The sequence below is a fragment of the Choloepus didactylus genome, chromosome 10, assembly GCF_015220235.1.
Source record: "Choloepus didactylus isolate mChoDid1 chromosome 10, mChoDid1.pri, whole genome shotgun sequence".
Taxonomy (NCBI): Eukaryota; Metazoa; Chordata; class Mammalia; order Pilosa; family Megalonychidae; genus Choloepus; species Choloepus didactylus.
In genome coordinates this window covers 118,602,483-118,619,320 of record NC_051316.1, presented here as the reverse complement: position 1 = coordinate 118,619,320, position 16,838 = coordinate 118,602,483, and the positions used below count along the sequence as shown (strand labels likewise).

The 16,838-nt window shown below is 37.4% G+C and overlaps 1 pseudogene; it reads left to right on the top strand.

Annotated features, from left to right (window-relative positions):
- Positions 1-848: 848 nt before the first annotated feature.
- On the top strand, positions 849-1,738 carry LOC119545348 (annotated as a pseudogene).
- The last annotated feature ends 15,100 nt before the right edge of the window (positions 1,739-16,838 follow it).

The window sequence follows — 16,838 nt, the reverse complement described above, 5'->3', positions numbered from 1 at the left end:
AGTATGCAGTGGTATATGCACACACATGCACACAAACACATGCACATATAAACATAGTATATTTATGCATTATTATTCTTTTCTCAGGTTTGCTTAAACAAGTAGATTATCAAGATATTCTTTGAAACTACAATACAAAACAAGCAAAGAGACTATGTAATATTCGCCAAAAATTCTCAATCATTTATATGTAGAACTGGTCCATCAAGTGGTCTTGTAATAAGAACAATGAAGCAAGATATTAAGAATGAACTTTAATAGGAAATTAACAAGTTACTTTGTCATTATTAGAAGTTAAATTGTGGTGCATATGATTCACTTTATTATGATTAAATGTCTGTAACACACAATGAAACAGACTGGAATATGGAAGGCATTCAGACATAGAAAGAAATTTATGCACAAAAATCAAAGTTACCTTGACATTTTTGCCATGTATGTTGATCAATGAGTCATAATTCCATTCATTGTTGGATTAATTTTACCATGGCCACCGTCTGAATCTGTGCCAGATGAAATGAAGAACCCTAGGGTAAAGCCTGTAATGAAACATTGGTTTTAGAAACTTCACATCAGGAATATGTCCTCAACAGCAGGACAGATTACTTCTAGATCAACGTCTGATCATAAATAGATCATCAAACATTAGGTATGGGGCATAGGTACATCCAACATTCCCAGTATCATTGGATTATAGCCACCTGCATTGTTGCGGATGTCAGAACTTCTACCAAACACTCTTTTCATTCCAACCTTAAAAATGATTCATAAGGTAATTTGAAACATCTGTTGCCTGGCACTGAATATATTTTAAGCTGTCTTCTTCCGACATCCTGAAAGCAGATGACATGAATAATTATAACCAGACATTTGTATCAGAATTTCTTCTTCTGGGACTTTTGGGGCATCCAAATCTTGAGATCATTTTCTTTGCTCTGCTTCTAGTGATGTATCTAGTGATTCTACTTGGCAACAGTGTTCTCATCATAGCAAGCATCTTTGATTCTCGCCTTCATACCCCAATGTACTTCTTCCTGGGAAACCTCTCTTTCCTTGATATCTGTTATACATCTGCTGCCATTCCCTCAACATTAGTGCCCATTATTTCACAGAAAAGAACAATTTCCTTCTCTAGCTGTGCAGTGCAGATGTTCCTTGTGTTTGCCATGGGGTCAACAGAGTGTTTGCTCTTGGGCATGATGGCCTTTGACCGCTATGTGGCCATCTGCAATCCTCTGAGATACCCCATCATCATGAGCAAGGTGGTGTATGTGCTGATGGCTTCCTCTTCCTGGCTCTCTGGTGGAATCAACTCAACTGTGCAAACAGTTCTTGCCCTGCGGCTGCCCTTTTGTGGGAATAATATTATCAATCATTTTGGATGTGAAATCTTGGCTGTCCTCAAGTTAGCTTGTGCCGACATATCACTCAATGTTGCCACCATGCTGGTGTCCAATATGGTCTTCCTGGTTCTTCCACTGCTGGTCATCTTCTTCTCCTATATTCTCATCCTCTACACCATCTTGAGAATGAAATCAGCCACAGGGAGACGCAAGGCCTTTTCCACCTGCTCTTCTCATCTGACTGTGGTGATCATATTTTATGGTACCATTTTCTTTATGTATGCAAAACCCATGTCTCAAGACCACCCTGGGGAAAACAAGTTTCAAACGTCAGACAAACTCATGTCCCTACTTTATGGGGCAATGACCCCCATGCTGAATCCTATCATCTATAGCTTGAGGAATAAGGATGTAAAAGCTGCTGTGAAATATCTGTTGACCTGCAAATCTATCCAATAAGAAACCTGGAAAATAAATCATCCTGATAAAGCAGAATTTCAGCCTTATTAGAAAAATCAATGAGGAGCTTCCTTGAGGAAACTACAGTTAGGAAGAGATATGTTTAGTCTTTGCCTTCACTAGCCTTGCTTACCTGGAATCACTGAGGATTGTAGTCTTCTATCAACTCAGCTTCCAACCTGTTCTGATACAGATTTCACGAAGACAATGAATTCTTTTAGAATCTTATCTTTGGCAATATCTGGAATGTGTATTCTGGTATACTATGTGGCAACATAAGGAAAAAATTACACATGCAGTTCAGATATTCACAGACAGAGATAGAAATTCTGCTCTCCACAGACTGACTAAATGGTACTAGATGCTCTTTAAGTGGAAATCAGGGCATTATCTCTCTTAACCCTTTGTGTGCTTCTTAAAACTGGAAATTCTATTGCGCGGGTCTGTGAGTGTATGTGTGTGTTTGGCTAGAATATGAGTTTTCTTGTTTCTTCAATCCCATTTATACACTTATATGAGACTGCTTTTCATGATCTAAGCACATTTGGAGGACATTTATTTTTTAAACTGCCCCTCAATTTGCTTTCATCAGATATTTTCATATGATTTGATCAAGTTATGCTTCTTTTCTTTTTTAGCCAAAGATAACAAATTTTTTTCCCCTTAGTGCCTTGTATCAGCAGGTACTTGATACTCATTTTGTTCATTACTGGAGATATTAACTTGGATCATTTTGTTAAAATGCTGTCTGCCAGGTGTTATCTCCCCTGTATTTACTCTTTTTTCATTTGTATGTAATAACATCTTGTGGGAAGATATTTTGATCCTATGTAAATACTCTGACGTTAAACATTCACCCACCAGTTTTAGCAGCCATTGATGTTTCTTACCTTAATCAGTTCTATCAGTTGTCATATGGTGATTTTCTGTCTTCTAACTCCATCATTCCTTCTTCATTTAGCCACTACCATTTTTCTCTAAGGAAGAACTCTCTCACCTACCTCACTTTTTATATCTGTCAATTCACTTAAATTCAGTTGGACCCAATGGTTCTTATTTTATTCAGTGAGTTACACTACATTATTGCAATTATAATACTAATGCTCAGTTTCCCCCAGGTTTTATCAATGGCATCCTCTTCAAGCTAGATCCTGTTTCCTTTTGGCAGGTTCCCATGAATCTGGAGCACTTCTTCACCTTCTGGCTCAAGATCAACTCAAGCCCTGGGATCGGTCTGATCTCCAGGAAGCCTTGTTTTCTTTTATTGGAGAGTGTATTTAAAAATGAAGACCTGAGCCCTCGGTATGCTAATTGCTACCAGGGTGTCATTCTTTTAGGCCCTCTCAGCAAACAATATTATGAAACAAATATATGTATATACATATACCAATACCTGTTTTAATATCTGTATGTATATATATGTTTAAAACCAAGAGTTTATACTGATATATTCAATTTCAATCCTGTACCACAGGTTTTACTCTATCCCTCCCCTTTCTGTATTTTTACTTTATTTCTTGAGCAATAAGAAATCTGTATCTCACTACTTTAAATTTAAATACTCTGTTGCTTAATCTTAAAAAGTATAGAAATAGTTTCAATTTGTTACTATATGCCACTGGGAAAAACTAAGAGGATTTGTACAATTTCCACTACTCAATAGCCCCTCCTAGGAGTAACATCTTATTTCTTTACTTAGGTGAAGAAATTGCCAGATCTCATCAAGTCTGAGTGAAAAGAAATCCATTCTTTCCAGTTTTGGTGCCTGGATATTTTATCTCTTCACTCTTAGAGAAGATTTTATATAGAACATATCAGGGAGCTTCTTTTTGTCCTACTTTCCTGTGTTTGGTCTCATGTACGTGCTGTCAGTAGTGTACTGAGGATCCCTCACTGGCCTTTATTGTGTCTTCTGCACTGCCTGTGAAATGTGTGTACCATTTCCTTCAAGGAATTGAAATCTACACCACGGTAGAAAACATCCTTCTTACTTTTCTGTATCATGGCACTATCTGAAGATGAGCTTCAGGAAGGATGGTAGCTCAGCAAATACACTTGTGATCAGATGGACAATACTGTTTAATGTGCTTTTCTCCATTACTTTTCATGTGAAGGTCTGTCTGCACAACCCAAAATGTTTAAAACCCCAACATAAATGTAGTTTTTCTTCATGAAATCACTTAATTCAGAACACAGAAAAATTTGAATTAACAAATTAAAATACAGCCTTCTCTGCTGAATGCATTTAGTGAACTCAACAAACATTTATTTAAGCACTTATTTTGTGTGAGACTTTGTGACTAGTATCTGAACAATAAAAAACTAAGATATGGAGTTGTCTTCAGATAGAAGGCTGTTTGTCTTTGAGAGACAAATAGGTAACCACTCCATGTACCATAAGCAAATTGAAGCAAATGCAATGTAGACTTGAAGTGAGGGTTAAAAATCAAAGTCAGTAAAAGGTTCTGACAGGTAACATGACAGAAGGAAGACTTCTTAGCATGAATGTCCAGATATACTCAGCCCGGGTCAGGAGACAACACAAATTAGTAGGGACCCAGGCCACTCACCAAATGCACCAATGCAAAGGCCACCAGTGACACTGCAGTCTATGCAATGTGCCTCTTGGACACACAACATGATGTAAATGATGCCCCTGCATTTGAGCAATGGGATGGTGCAGGTGAAGAATGTGAACCACAAAAAAGCCACCTGACCCATAGAAAGGACCTCATTTCTCAGCTCCAGTGGATTGTTGCTGTGAGATCATTAAGGCTGTATGTTGACTGATGCCTTCATGGTTCAGAAGTGGCCAGAAATTTTGAAATAAACATTGTAGCAGTTCCACAGGGTTGGATAATTTATCAAACTCCCAAGACCCCAGAGTGTACACTCACATAAGTCTTTAATAAAGAAAAGGGTATGGTCCAGCAAGAGAAAGTTCAGGCAAACATAAAGGATTCCAAAACCTTCCAGTCACAGCTCCCAGACTCTTTTCTCAAGGATACATTCCATCTTTGGATTGTGGAACACCAAGATATATACAAAGATAACTAAATTTCAAGGAAGTGAAGGTACAAGAATCCTAATGGGTATTTTCATGCCCTGTTGGTAAGGTAACCAGAAACAGGCTGTGTAATGTGTAAAACCAGACACAAGCCATCATTTATATATTTTCAGTACCTCAAGGGGAATTTCAAGATTTAAACAGCACATCTTAAGTCACGATTACATTTCATTCCTGTCTATTTTAGGGGTCTGTACTAGACTCCCAGGCATCCTTAAAAATATTCACAGAGCTACCACTGGCCACATACAAATTAACCCCCTCCTATCACAATCTACCCTCCTAATCCTTGGTCAAGCTTTCTTAATTACAAATCATCTGTCATCATTCCCATTTTTGTATCTTTTATAATATTTGCTGAAGGATAAGACCAGTCTACTAATCATTTGTATAATCCAATAGGGTGTATATAGTGCTTTAAAAAATTCAATTTACCAAAATTCCAGCATGAGCTAGTTCATAATTTTGCAAAAACTTGACAATTCTTTCACAAACAATATTTTAACCTACAAAGAGTATGAATTGACAGTACATGATAAATCATAAGCTGGAACATGATACTTCTCCTGACCAATTATCAAGCTGAGATTGCCAGGTGCACATGAGATAAACACCCAGCTACTACAGTCCTTTAATACATTGTTACAGACCCAAAGTTGTGTTTCTTTACCAGTCTCCACTAGCAACACTAACATGATAGAACACTAGGATCAAATGCATATTTCCATTAGGATGGTATACAATAGCTTGGGTTTGAATGGATTCTCATTTTTGTTAATCTCATAATAGTTAATTTCATGTGAAAACTTGTCTAGGTTATGGGGTCCAGTCGTTTTGTCAAGCAAGCACTGGCCTGATTGCTGCTATGAAAGAATTTCATAGATGGATTGACATCTTTAGTTAGTTGATTGCATATATGGCCAATTGCACCTACAATCAACAAAGGAGACTGCCCTCAGCAAAGAGGGGAATCTCCTCTTCCAAGCTGTTGCAGGCATTAAAGGAAGAACTGAGAATTTCAGAAATTGGAATGAAGAATTTCTGACTTCTCTTTGGCCATTTTATGTCTCACAGGGGATACAACTTCATCTTCATTAGTTTCCAGATACAGCCTGCTTCATAGATTTCAGACGTGCCAATCACCATGGTCATGTGAGCCAATACCTAGAATAAAATTTGATATATCCTATTGATCCAGTTTCTCTGGCAACCTCTGACTAATAAACTTGCCATGCATGACTAATTATTTTACAGTGCAGAATAGAAATGAAACCAAACTGGGAATGTGAGCTCCCAGGTAGTAGTGCTTCTCTGACTTGAAAACACTTTAACCTTCTTTTTAAAGAACTCTTGGGTACTAATTTTACCATCTTTCTTCTTTGTATTATTCTTCACTTGCTTTTCTTTCACAACTCTTTTCTTTATAACTTACTAGGGCTAGTGTTTGAATTGGTGATTGAGATGTGAAAAAGAACTTGCTTTTTGTTATTATTAAATCTAAAATGTACTACTAGAAAAATACATGGTTTAGATGATTTACTTCAAATTAGAACAATGGTCACATATCTTCTTACCCATAACTCAAGTTCCATCTTTAAGGAAAAAAAAAAAAAAAGAAAGAAACAGAAACAGAGAAATTAAAATGTGAAAACAAATTATTCCACTGCCTTTTTGGAGAGAGTGTCACATTACAGAAAATGATTGTAAGTTGGTAATGTCTTAGGGAATGAATAGGGAGATAAATTGGAGAGATAGGAATATTAATATTGTGGGTCATCATCTACCATACTCTGGTATAAGAATATGCAGTTAACTAAAATTGTCCCCTTGAGTACCTCTTTGTTGCTCAAATGTGGCCCTCTCTCTCTCTAGCTAAACCAGCTCAGCAGGTGATCTCTCTGCCCTCCCCCCATGTGGAACCTGACTCCCAGGGGTGTATATCTCCCTGGCAATGCAAGATATGACTCCCAAGGGTGAATCTGGACCTGACATCATGGGATTGAGAACATCTTGACCAAAAGGGGGAAGTGAAATGGAACAAAATAAAGTTTCAGTGGCTGAGAGATTTCAAATGGAGTTGAGAGGTCATTCTGGTAGGCACTCTTACACAGTATATAGATAACCCTCTTTATGTTTTAATGCATTGGAATAACTAGAAGTAAATACCTGAAACTATCAAACTGTAACCCAGTAGCCTTGACTCTTGAAAATGATTGTATAGCAATGTAGCTTACAAGAGATTGTAAAATCTCTTGTGATTGTGAAAGACTTGTGGATCACACTCTCTTTATCCAGGGTATGGATGGATGAGTATAAAAATGGGGACAAAAACTAAATGAAAAATAGGGTGGGGGGGATGATTTGGGTGTTCTTTTTCACTTTTATTCTTTTTCTTACTTTTATTTTTCTGGTATGAAGACAATGTTCAAAAAATAGATTGGGGTGATGAATGCACAACTAGATGATGGTACTGTGAACAGTTGATGGATGATTGTATGGTATGGGAATATATCTCAATAAAATTGAATTTTAAAAGAAGAATATGCAGTTAAGAAACTGACCATTTATCTTGGGGTAGAATATATATTAAGTGAAGTTAGGAACCCACTGCTTAATAAATCAGGCCTTCAATATGAGGCTCACTTTTGTGAAATTTAGTGTTATGAATAGGAGCCTGAGCCCTCTTATAATTATGTCTAAGAGGCACCTCCAGGGAACCTCTTTTGTTGCTCAGATGTGGGCTTTCTCTCTCTAAGCCCAACTCAGCAAATAAATTCATTAACCACCCCCCCCCCCCATGAGGGACATAACTCCAAGGAGAATGAATCTCCCTGGCTATGTGGGACATGATTCCCAGGAATGAGCCTGGCCCTGGCAGTGAGGGATTGAAAATGTCTACTTGAAAAAAAGGGAGGAAAAAAGAAAGGTAACAAGCTGAGGTCACAGTGGCTGAGGGATCCCAAAAAGAGTCGAGAGGCTATCCTGGAGGTTTCTCTTATGCAAGCTCCAGCTTGACATCCCAGTTGGCCACAGTATGCCAAGCACTTACCAAAAGTAGTCCCCAAATACCTAGATCCCTATCTGACATTCTATACAAGATGCGCTCAATAAGTTTTATTTTTTAGAAACTTAAATCTACCAGAGTGTTCCTATGCCAGACAAGTCCTAAAACCCAGAGGCAACAGCTTCTTTAAATCAATTATCAGATATGCCCCCCTTCCTCGTATAGCTGATGCCCCTTTCAATATGAACAACTTAGAGTTCTCACTGCCTAGATACCCCTAAAATTGGAGAAAGAGATTGAGAGGAAGAGGTAGCAACAAACATAATAAGATTTAACAAAGGTCTATGAATACTGAAACTTTACATAACTATAATTTTTTTTGGATGCCGGGGTGTTGGAATGGCTGGAAGGAGGTAAATGTCATGGTGGAACTGTACCCTATAGCAACTTCTGGGATTTGCTCTATAGCTGCTCATTGAATTGTGCCTTGAAGGTCTTCACCTTTCTGTATATATATACCTTGTATTGCATAATATGGAAATAACTGAAACTGTGAAACTGTAACTCATAGCAATTTTTGAAATTACCTATATGACTGCTTGTTGAGCTGTACATTAAGAGATGAAAACTTTCTGTATGTTTGACCTATTTTACAATAATGAAAATGGCTGAAGTTGTACCCATGACATACTCTGAAATTTGCTCTTTAACTACTTGTGAAATCATACTTTGAAAGTTATCACTATTATGTATATATGGTAAAGTTCACAGTAAAATGCAGTTGTTCTCTTAAGCATTATGCTAATGTGGCACACAAAGTCTTAAACTCCAATGAAACTTTTGTGGCCTTTTATAATTACTAGGCCCACTGAAGTGTGGGAAATTACTACAGGCACACAATGACAGAGTATTTATATATCTTTTTATTTTGATACTCATTAAATTATCCGATACACAGACACACAATGACAGAGTATTTATATATCTTTTTATTTTGATACTCATTAAATTATCTGATATTCATTGCTCTACAGTTCTGCATATCCACCATGTTCAGATATCCTGAAGACAGTGACTACAAAAGTTGTATTTTCTTGTAGTTAATACACAGAAATGTGCTGGTTTGAATCTATTATGTCCCCCACAAAAGCCATGTCCTTTTTACCCAATCTTGTGGGTGCAGATTTATTATGGGTGGGAACTTTTGATTAGGTTGCTTCCATGGAGATGTGACCCACCCAACTGTGGGTGAACCCTTTGATTAGATTATTTCCATGGAAGTGTGAATCTGCCCATTTGGGGTAGGTCTTGATTAGTTTTCTGGAGTCCTTAAGAGATCTCAGTGGCTGACATAGACTCAGACACTTGGAGATGCAGACAGAAAGACATTTGGAGATGCTAAGCTAAGAGATGAAGCCCAGAGTTTGCCCCAGAGAAACTAAGAGAGGACCCCCATATGCTTAGAGAGAAACACCCTGGGAGGAAAAGCAAGGATGCACAGGAGCTGAGAGAGAGTACATGCAAGGATTGAAGATGGAGTTATCCAGGAAGGATTTGTGAAAAGTCCTATTGTCTGATGGTTTTGACCCCTGTATGCTGCATGCCAAGTCAACATTTTTTTGGAGTTCTGATAAATGGAACCACTGCCAATTTTGACTAAAAGGGACATAAAAGAAACAGATTGAAGGATAAATTTCTTTAAAGAAAGAACCATTGAAGCTAAGGTCTGGAGTCAAGAAACCTTGGGCCAGGAGAACAGACCCACCCATGCATGTAGATAGGGCAAGTTTCAGAGTGCCCTGGAATTCAAGATTGTTGCTGCCTAAGTGTTCTCAGATGCCTGGGGAATTGAGGGGAGCTTGGCTGCTATGTCATTCAGAAAGAGTGTTGGTGCCCCAGACCTCAGAGAGGGGGGAGCACATTCCCTGAGGGCATAGGAGAGCCTGGCCACCACCCCACTGTTCAGAGAGGGGAGAGACTTTGCCCCAGAGATATGAGAGAGTCTGGGTGGTGCCCCAATACTTGAGGGTTGGGCTGAGAACAAGGTAGTCTCCCCAGTACTTGAATATGTTGGAGCAATCACCCCAATGTTTGGAGAGAGCAAGGTCTCCACAAAAGCCCTTGGAATAGATGGGAGTCTTGCCTCTCAAGCCCAAGGATTAAATGTCATTCTATAAATAACTCTCAGACTTTGAAATGTAATGGAGATTTCCCTGTGGGTTTTCAGGACTGTTTAAGTCTGGTGACCCCTGTTTTCCTTTCATTCCTCCCTATGGCAATGGGAATGTTTATCCTATAAGTGTCTCTCCTTTGTATATTGGAAGCAGATAACTTCTTTTAAGTTTCACAGGTCCAAAGCCAGAGGAGAATTTTGCCTTAGGACAAACCATGCCTGTAACTGATTTTGATAAGACTTTGTACTTATCTATTATTACTGAAATGATTTAAGTCTTGTGTGACAGTGTGATGAAATGAATGTATTTTGCATATGGAAAGAACATGTCTTTTGGGGTTCAGAGGGTGGAATGTGCTGGTTTGAATCTACTATGTCCCCCACAAAAGCCATGTTTTTTAATGCAATCTTGTTGATGCAGACTTATTGGTGAGATCTTTTGATTAGGTTGCTTCCATGGAGATGTGATCCACCCAACTGTGGGTGAGACCTTTTGATTAGATTGTTTCCATAGGGATGTGACTCCACCCCTTCAGGGGGTCTTGATTAGTTTACTAGAGTCCTTAAGAGAGCTCAGGGAGAGAGAGAGCTCATTGCTGACACAGACCCAGATACTTGGAGATGCAGACAGAAAGGTGTCTGGAGATAGTAAGCTAAGATATGAAGCCCAGAGCTTCCCCTGGAGAAGTTAAGAGAGGACCCCAAGACACTTATAGAAAAATGCCCTGGGGACAAGCAAGGATTCCCTGTAGAGACAGAAGCCCAGAGACATTTTGGAGAAAGCCATTTTGAAACCTGAACCCAAGAGCAAAGGACAAGCAGACACCAACCATGTGCCTTCCCAGCTGACAGAGATGTTCCGGACACCATTGGCCTTTCTTCAGTGAAGGCATCCTCTTGTTAATGCCTTAGTTTGGGCACTTTTATGGTCTTAGAACTGCAAATTTGTAGCCTATTAAGTCCCCTTTATAAAAACCAATCCATTTCTGGTATTTTGCATAATGGCAGCTTTAGCAAACCAGAACAGTTGCTTCTAAGTGATCGAAATGAACATATTTTATGAACTCTAAGATGCCATTAGTTGTTACTTTTAAAGAAGGAAATCATAAGAAATGAAGATAACAGTACTGTTCACTAAAATCATCTCCTATGAACTTCAAAAAAATAAATCAATAAAATATCACAAATATTTGTAGAATAACACCAAATTCAATGATGTAGGAAGAAAAAGAGAAAAAATATAGTAAAGCAACTCACTTTTATTTCAACTTTATAATGTTATTTTGATTCAGTTGGCTAAGGCTATATTTCAAATGCCATTTTTATTCTAAAATGTAGATGCAAATCTATTCCCCTAAAATAATGGAAGTTTCTAATATTTTCATTAAATAATGTTTATTTGGAAAAAAATATTACCTTGATAGTTTTGTAAGGAATATTAATTCTTTTTTCATGTAAATAAGCTGGACAGTGTATTTTATGTGAATTTAAATCACCTCCACTTCCCAGCACACAGTTCTTTACAAAACATTCAAAGGGACATTGCAACCCTAGATTCCAGAGCAAGGCCTGGCACATTGGGGTGCTCAGTAAACATTTTTTGAACAAATTAATGTAATAAGTTTGGTAACAGAAAAATTCTCAAAATCTAAAATATAATAAAAAAAAAAAACCTGGTTTCCAAATATAAGCTGTTTTAAAATGTTTCTGATGAATTTATTTGTCATTTACAAATTAGACTTTGTTGTGATTACTCATTAAAATTTTAAGTTCATTTGTGACTTTGGAACATTATTTCATTACTTTATGCCTCAGTATATATTCTTCTATAGAAAATGGAACTAAGTTGATTTCTGCAGAGTTTTCAATTCTAAAGTTCTATGATATTAAGCTACAAAAGATATAAAATATAAATCTCTCCAGGAATATTTTAATTTGTGTTCTATTAAATAAACTTGTTATTCTGGAATGAATTTTTATTTAAAGACAAGTTGCAGAGATATCACCAAGAGTACCTGTATTATCCTTCAGTTTACTGGGCTTTCACAATTGTTATTTATTCAATATTATCATGTGCCTTTGAACTATTTTTTCACTTGATAGTTCAACTTACTCATTTTGAGAAAGGGAAGTTTTAGTATACAATTTTTACAGAGTTTCACAGCTCTAAATTCCTATGATTTTATAATATATAAACAACCCCAGCAGTAAGATGGTGGATTAGGAGAGGCAGAGAAAAATTCTCCTCTATGAAAAACACTACATAAAGGACAGAAAGCACTACAGAACAGCAGTGCAATAGCTAGGCAGGGACTTATACTCCTCATAGTGAGGACATAACTAGAGAAGCATAGAGACTATGCTTAGGATGGGTGAGTATTCAGCCTGGAATACCACTGGGGTTGGAGTGGTATTGATTGATGAGTGCAGAAAGGAGCAGACTTCCATGCTCCATGCACCCCTTTCAGCAGTTGACTGCAGAGATAATCCTCTGCAGCCCCATGGCTGAGAGCTCCCATGCCAGGGACTGGCAGTTGGAGCCAGCAGAAGAGCATGAAAGGGGGCATCTTTCCATGCCCCATGCACCCATCTCAGCAGTTGTCTGGGGAGATAACCTTTCATGGCCCTATGGCCAAGACCTCCCATGAGTGAACTCAGGATTTGGCGATCTTGTACCACAGCCACTCTTCCTCCATGGAAGCCCATGGTGTTGACAGCTGAGAGGCAAGGATGCACATTGAAGTGCTGGAGCCCCTCCCCAGTTCCAGGGACTCATTGGTGCCCAGTGGACAAGGACTACTGTGCATCTGAACTGGAAAGTGAGATGTGTAGCTCCACAGCCCCAGAGTAGTCCACCCGTAGGCACAGGAACTGCCAGGACTATTGTGCCTTGGAGAGGACTCCCTGCCAAACTGTGCAGGACTCATTTCCCTCCCACAGGGCTGGCAGTCCAAACTGCACATGGAAAATTGGTTCACTGATCTGATTTCTACCCCATTTGGATCCTGCCAATGCACAGATGAAGTTGGAGGAAGACTGGCTTGAGGGTAAGAGGTGGCTCAGGATCACTGTCTACTAGTAGGAGAGGGAAAGTGCACTGCACCAAGTTTTTGCTCTGCCAAATTATAGCTAAATGTTCAAATAACTATGCATTTCCTAAAATAAACTTTTCAAGATAAGCAAATTCCATGAGGCCAGCAACAACAGAAATTCATAAAGCATATGATGAAAAAAGATATGGACAACCCAAATGACCAAATTAAAAAACTGGAAGAGACACAGAACTTGGAGCAATAAATCAAAGAAGTACACACAAAACTCCAAAACAACTTCAATGAGATGGCTAAGGACTTAAAGGACATCAAGAAGACCCTAGAAGAGCATAAAGAAGAATTTGAAAGAGTAAATTAAAAAATAGCAGATCTAATGGAAATAAAGGATACTGTTAATCAAATTTAAAATATACTTGAAACAAACAACAGCATATTTAAAGAGGCAGAGGAAAAAATAAGTGAATTAGAGGACAATTCAATGGAATGGCAAAGCACAAAAGAACAAATGGAGAAAAAAATTGAAAATTTTGAAATAGATCTCAGGGAAATCATGGACAACATGAAGCAAATAAATAAAGCAATCATTGGTGTTCCAGAAGGTGAAGAGAAGAGTACAGGGCTAGGAAGAATATTCAAAGACATTGTTGGGAAAAACTTCCCAACCCTTCTAAATGACATAAGTATGCAAATCAAAGATGCACAACAAACTTCAAATAGAATAAAACCAATTAAACACAGTCCAATATATATTTTGATCAGATTGTCAAATGCTGAAGAGGAGAAAGTTCTGAAAGCAGCAAGAGAGAATCAATTCCCACATACAAAGGAAACAACATAAGTAAGTACTGACAACTCAGCAGGCACCATGGAGGAGAGAAGGCAGTAATATGACACATTTAAAATTCTGAAAGAGAAAAATTACCAGCCCCAAATTCTTTATACAGCAAAGCTCTTCTTCAAAATTGAGGGAGAGTTTAAAATTTTCACAGACAAACAAATGATGAGAGAATTTGTTAACAAAAGATGTGCCCTGCAAGAAATATTAAAGGGAGTTCTATGGCTGAGAAAACAAGTGAGGAGATAGACATCTGGAGAAGGGCACAGAAATGAAGAGTATTAGTAAGAGAAACTTAAAGGGAAAAAGAGGAGGGGGAACATATCTGACAAATAAAAACCAAAGAATAAGTTGGTTGATTAAAGAACTGCCTTCACAGTAATATCATAGAATATGAATGGATTAAACTCCCCCAATTAAAAGATATAGATTGGCAGAAAGGATTAAAAAGTATGAATCATCAATATGCTGTTAGAAGAGACTCGTATACCCAGGGACACAAAGAGACTGAAAGTGAAAGGATGGAAAAAAATATTCCACACAAGCTACAGCCAAAAGAAAGCAGGGGTAGCAATACTAATATCAGACAAAATAGACTTTAAATGCAAAGATGCTATAAGAGACAAAGAAGGATGATATAATAATAAAAGGGACAATTTACCAAGAAGAAATAACAATCATAAATATTTATGCACCCAATCAAGATGCTCCAAAGTACCTGAGACAAACATTGACAGAACTGAAGGGAGCAATAGATATTTCTACAACAATACTGGGAGATTCAATATACCACACTCTTCTATAGATAGAACAATCAGACAGATAACCAATAAGGAAATTGAGACCCTAAACCATGTGATAGATGAACTAGAATTAACAGACATATAGAGAGCATTACATCCCAAATTACCAGGATATACATTATTCTCTAGTGCTCATGGAACTTTCTCCAGGATACATCATATGCTGGGGCATAAAACAAGCCTCAATAAATTTAAAAATATTGAAATTATACAAAGCACATTCTCTGAAACAATGGATTGTAACTAGATGTAAAAAAAAGTGTCTTATAATGTAGAATATAGGGGACCTAGAGACAGACATAAGCTAGAAAACAGGAATGATCATCTAATATCTACAGGCATGATAAGGAGGGTGAACTAAATGGTATGGGAATGGATAGATGTGATTATGGTACATTAATGTGGTTATAAGTATCAAGGATGCCTGCTGTCACAACGACTATTCAACATTGTGCAATGGCTGGTATGTTTTCTCTTTCAGAATTCAAAGAACCAGAACATTCATAAACATGTGGAGGTTAAACAACAGACTCCTAAACAATCAGTGGGTCAAAGAAGAAATTGCAAGAGAAATTCCTAAATATCTAGGAAAAAATGAAAATGAAAGCAAAGCATATCAAAGCCTATGGGATGAAGTGTCAGCAGTGCTGAGGGGGAAGTGTATAGCACTAAAGGAATATATGAAAAAGGAAGAAAAAGCTAAAATCAAAAAACTAATGGGAAAACTGAAGAAGCTAGAGAATGATCAGTAAGCTAACCCTAAAGCAAGCAGAAGAAGAGAAATAACAAAATATTAAAGCAGAAATAAATGATGTGGACAACAAAAACAAAACAAAACAAAAAAAACATAGAATAAATAAAACCAAAAGTTGGATCTTTGAGAAGATCATCAAGATTGACAAACCCTTAGCTAGACTGACAAAGTCAAAGAGAGAAAAGACTCAAATAAACAAAATCGTAAGTGAGAGAGGGGCATTACTCTGGATCCCAAAGAAATTAAGAAAATCATAAAATGGTACTATTAACAACTGTATGCCAACAAACTAGACAATTCAGAGGAAATGGAAAATTTCCTGGGAACACTTTAATAGCCTAAACTGACCTGAGAAGAAATAGAAGACCTCAACAAACCAATCACAAGTAAAGAGATCCAATCAGTCATCAAAAATCTTACTACAAATAAAAACCCAGAGCCAGATGGCTTCACAGAGGGACTTAACAAAACTTTCCAAAAAGAACTGACACTATTCCAGCTCAAACACTTGAAAAAGTTGAGCAACATGGAACACTACTCAATTCATTTTATGAAACTAGCATCCCTATAATACCAAAACCAAATAAAGATGCTACAAGAAAGAAAAACTACAGGCCAAACTCCATAAAGTATATAGAAGCAAAATTTTCAACAAAATACTTGCAAATCAAATCAGAAGACACATTAAAAAAATCATGCACCATGACCAAGTGTGGTTCATTCCAGGCATACAAGGCTGGTTCAGCATAAGAAAATCAATCAATGTAATACAACACATTAAGAAAAATCAAATGAACATCCCAATAGATGCTAAAAAATCATTCAACAAAATTCAGCATCCTTTATTGATAAAATCCCTTCAAAATGTAGGAATTGAAGGAAACTTCCTCAATATATTAAAGGGCATATACAAAAAACCCACAGCCAGCATAGCATTCAACAGTGAGAGACTAAAAGCCTTCCCCCTAAGATCAGGAATGAGACAAGGACCCCTGCTGTCACAACTATTATTCAACATTGTGCTAGAAGTTCTAGCCAGAGCAATTTGGCAAGACAAAGAAATAAAAGGCATTGAAATTGGAGAGAAAGAAGTAAAACTGTCAGCCGGGTAGAAGTAAGGCCCTATGCAGACATGTATCTTCTTAAATTCCTAAAACAGATTTAACTTAATTGTCCTTCAACTCTCTGTGGTATACAGAATACTAATCCATAAAGTCACTCTCAAAATACTACTTTCCTATTGGTATAACACATTTATTTTATGCTTTAGTTCTATCAAGACATATTTCAGTTGGGTAATAAACACATAATATTGTCACATTTCTAAAATGGAATGATAGCCTTAGT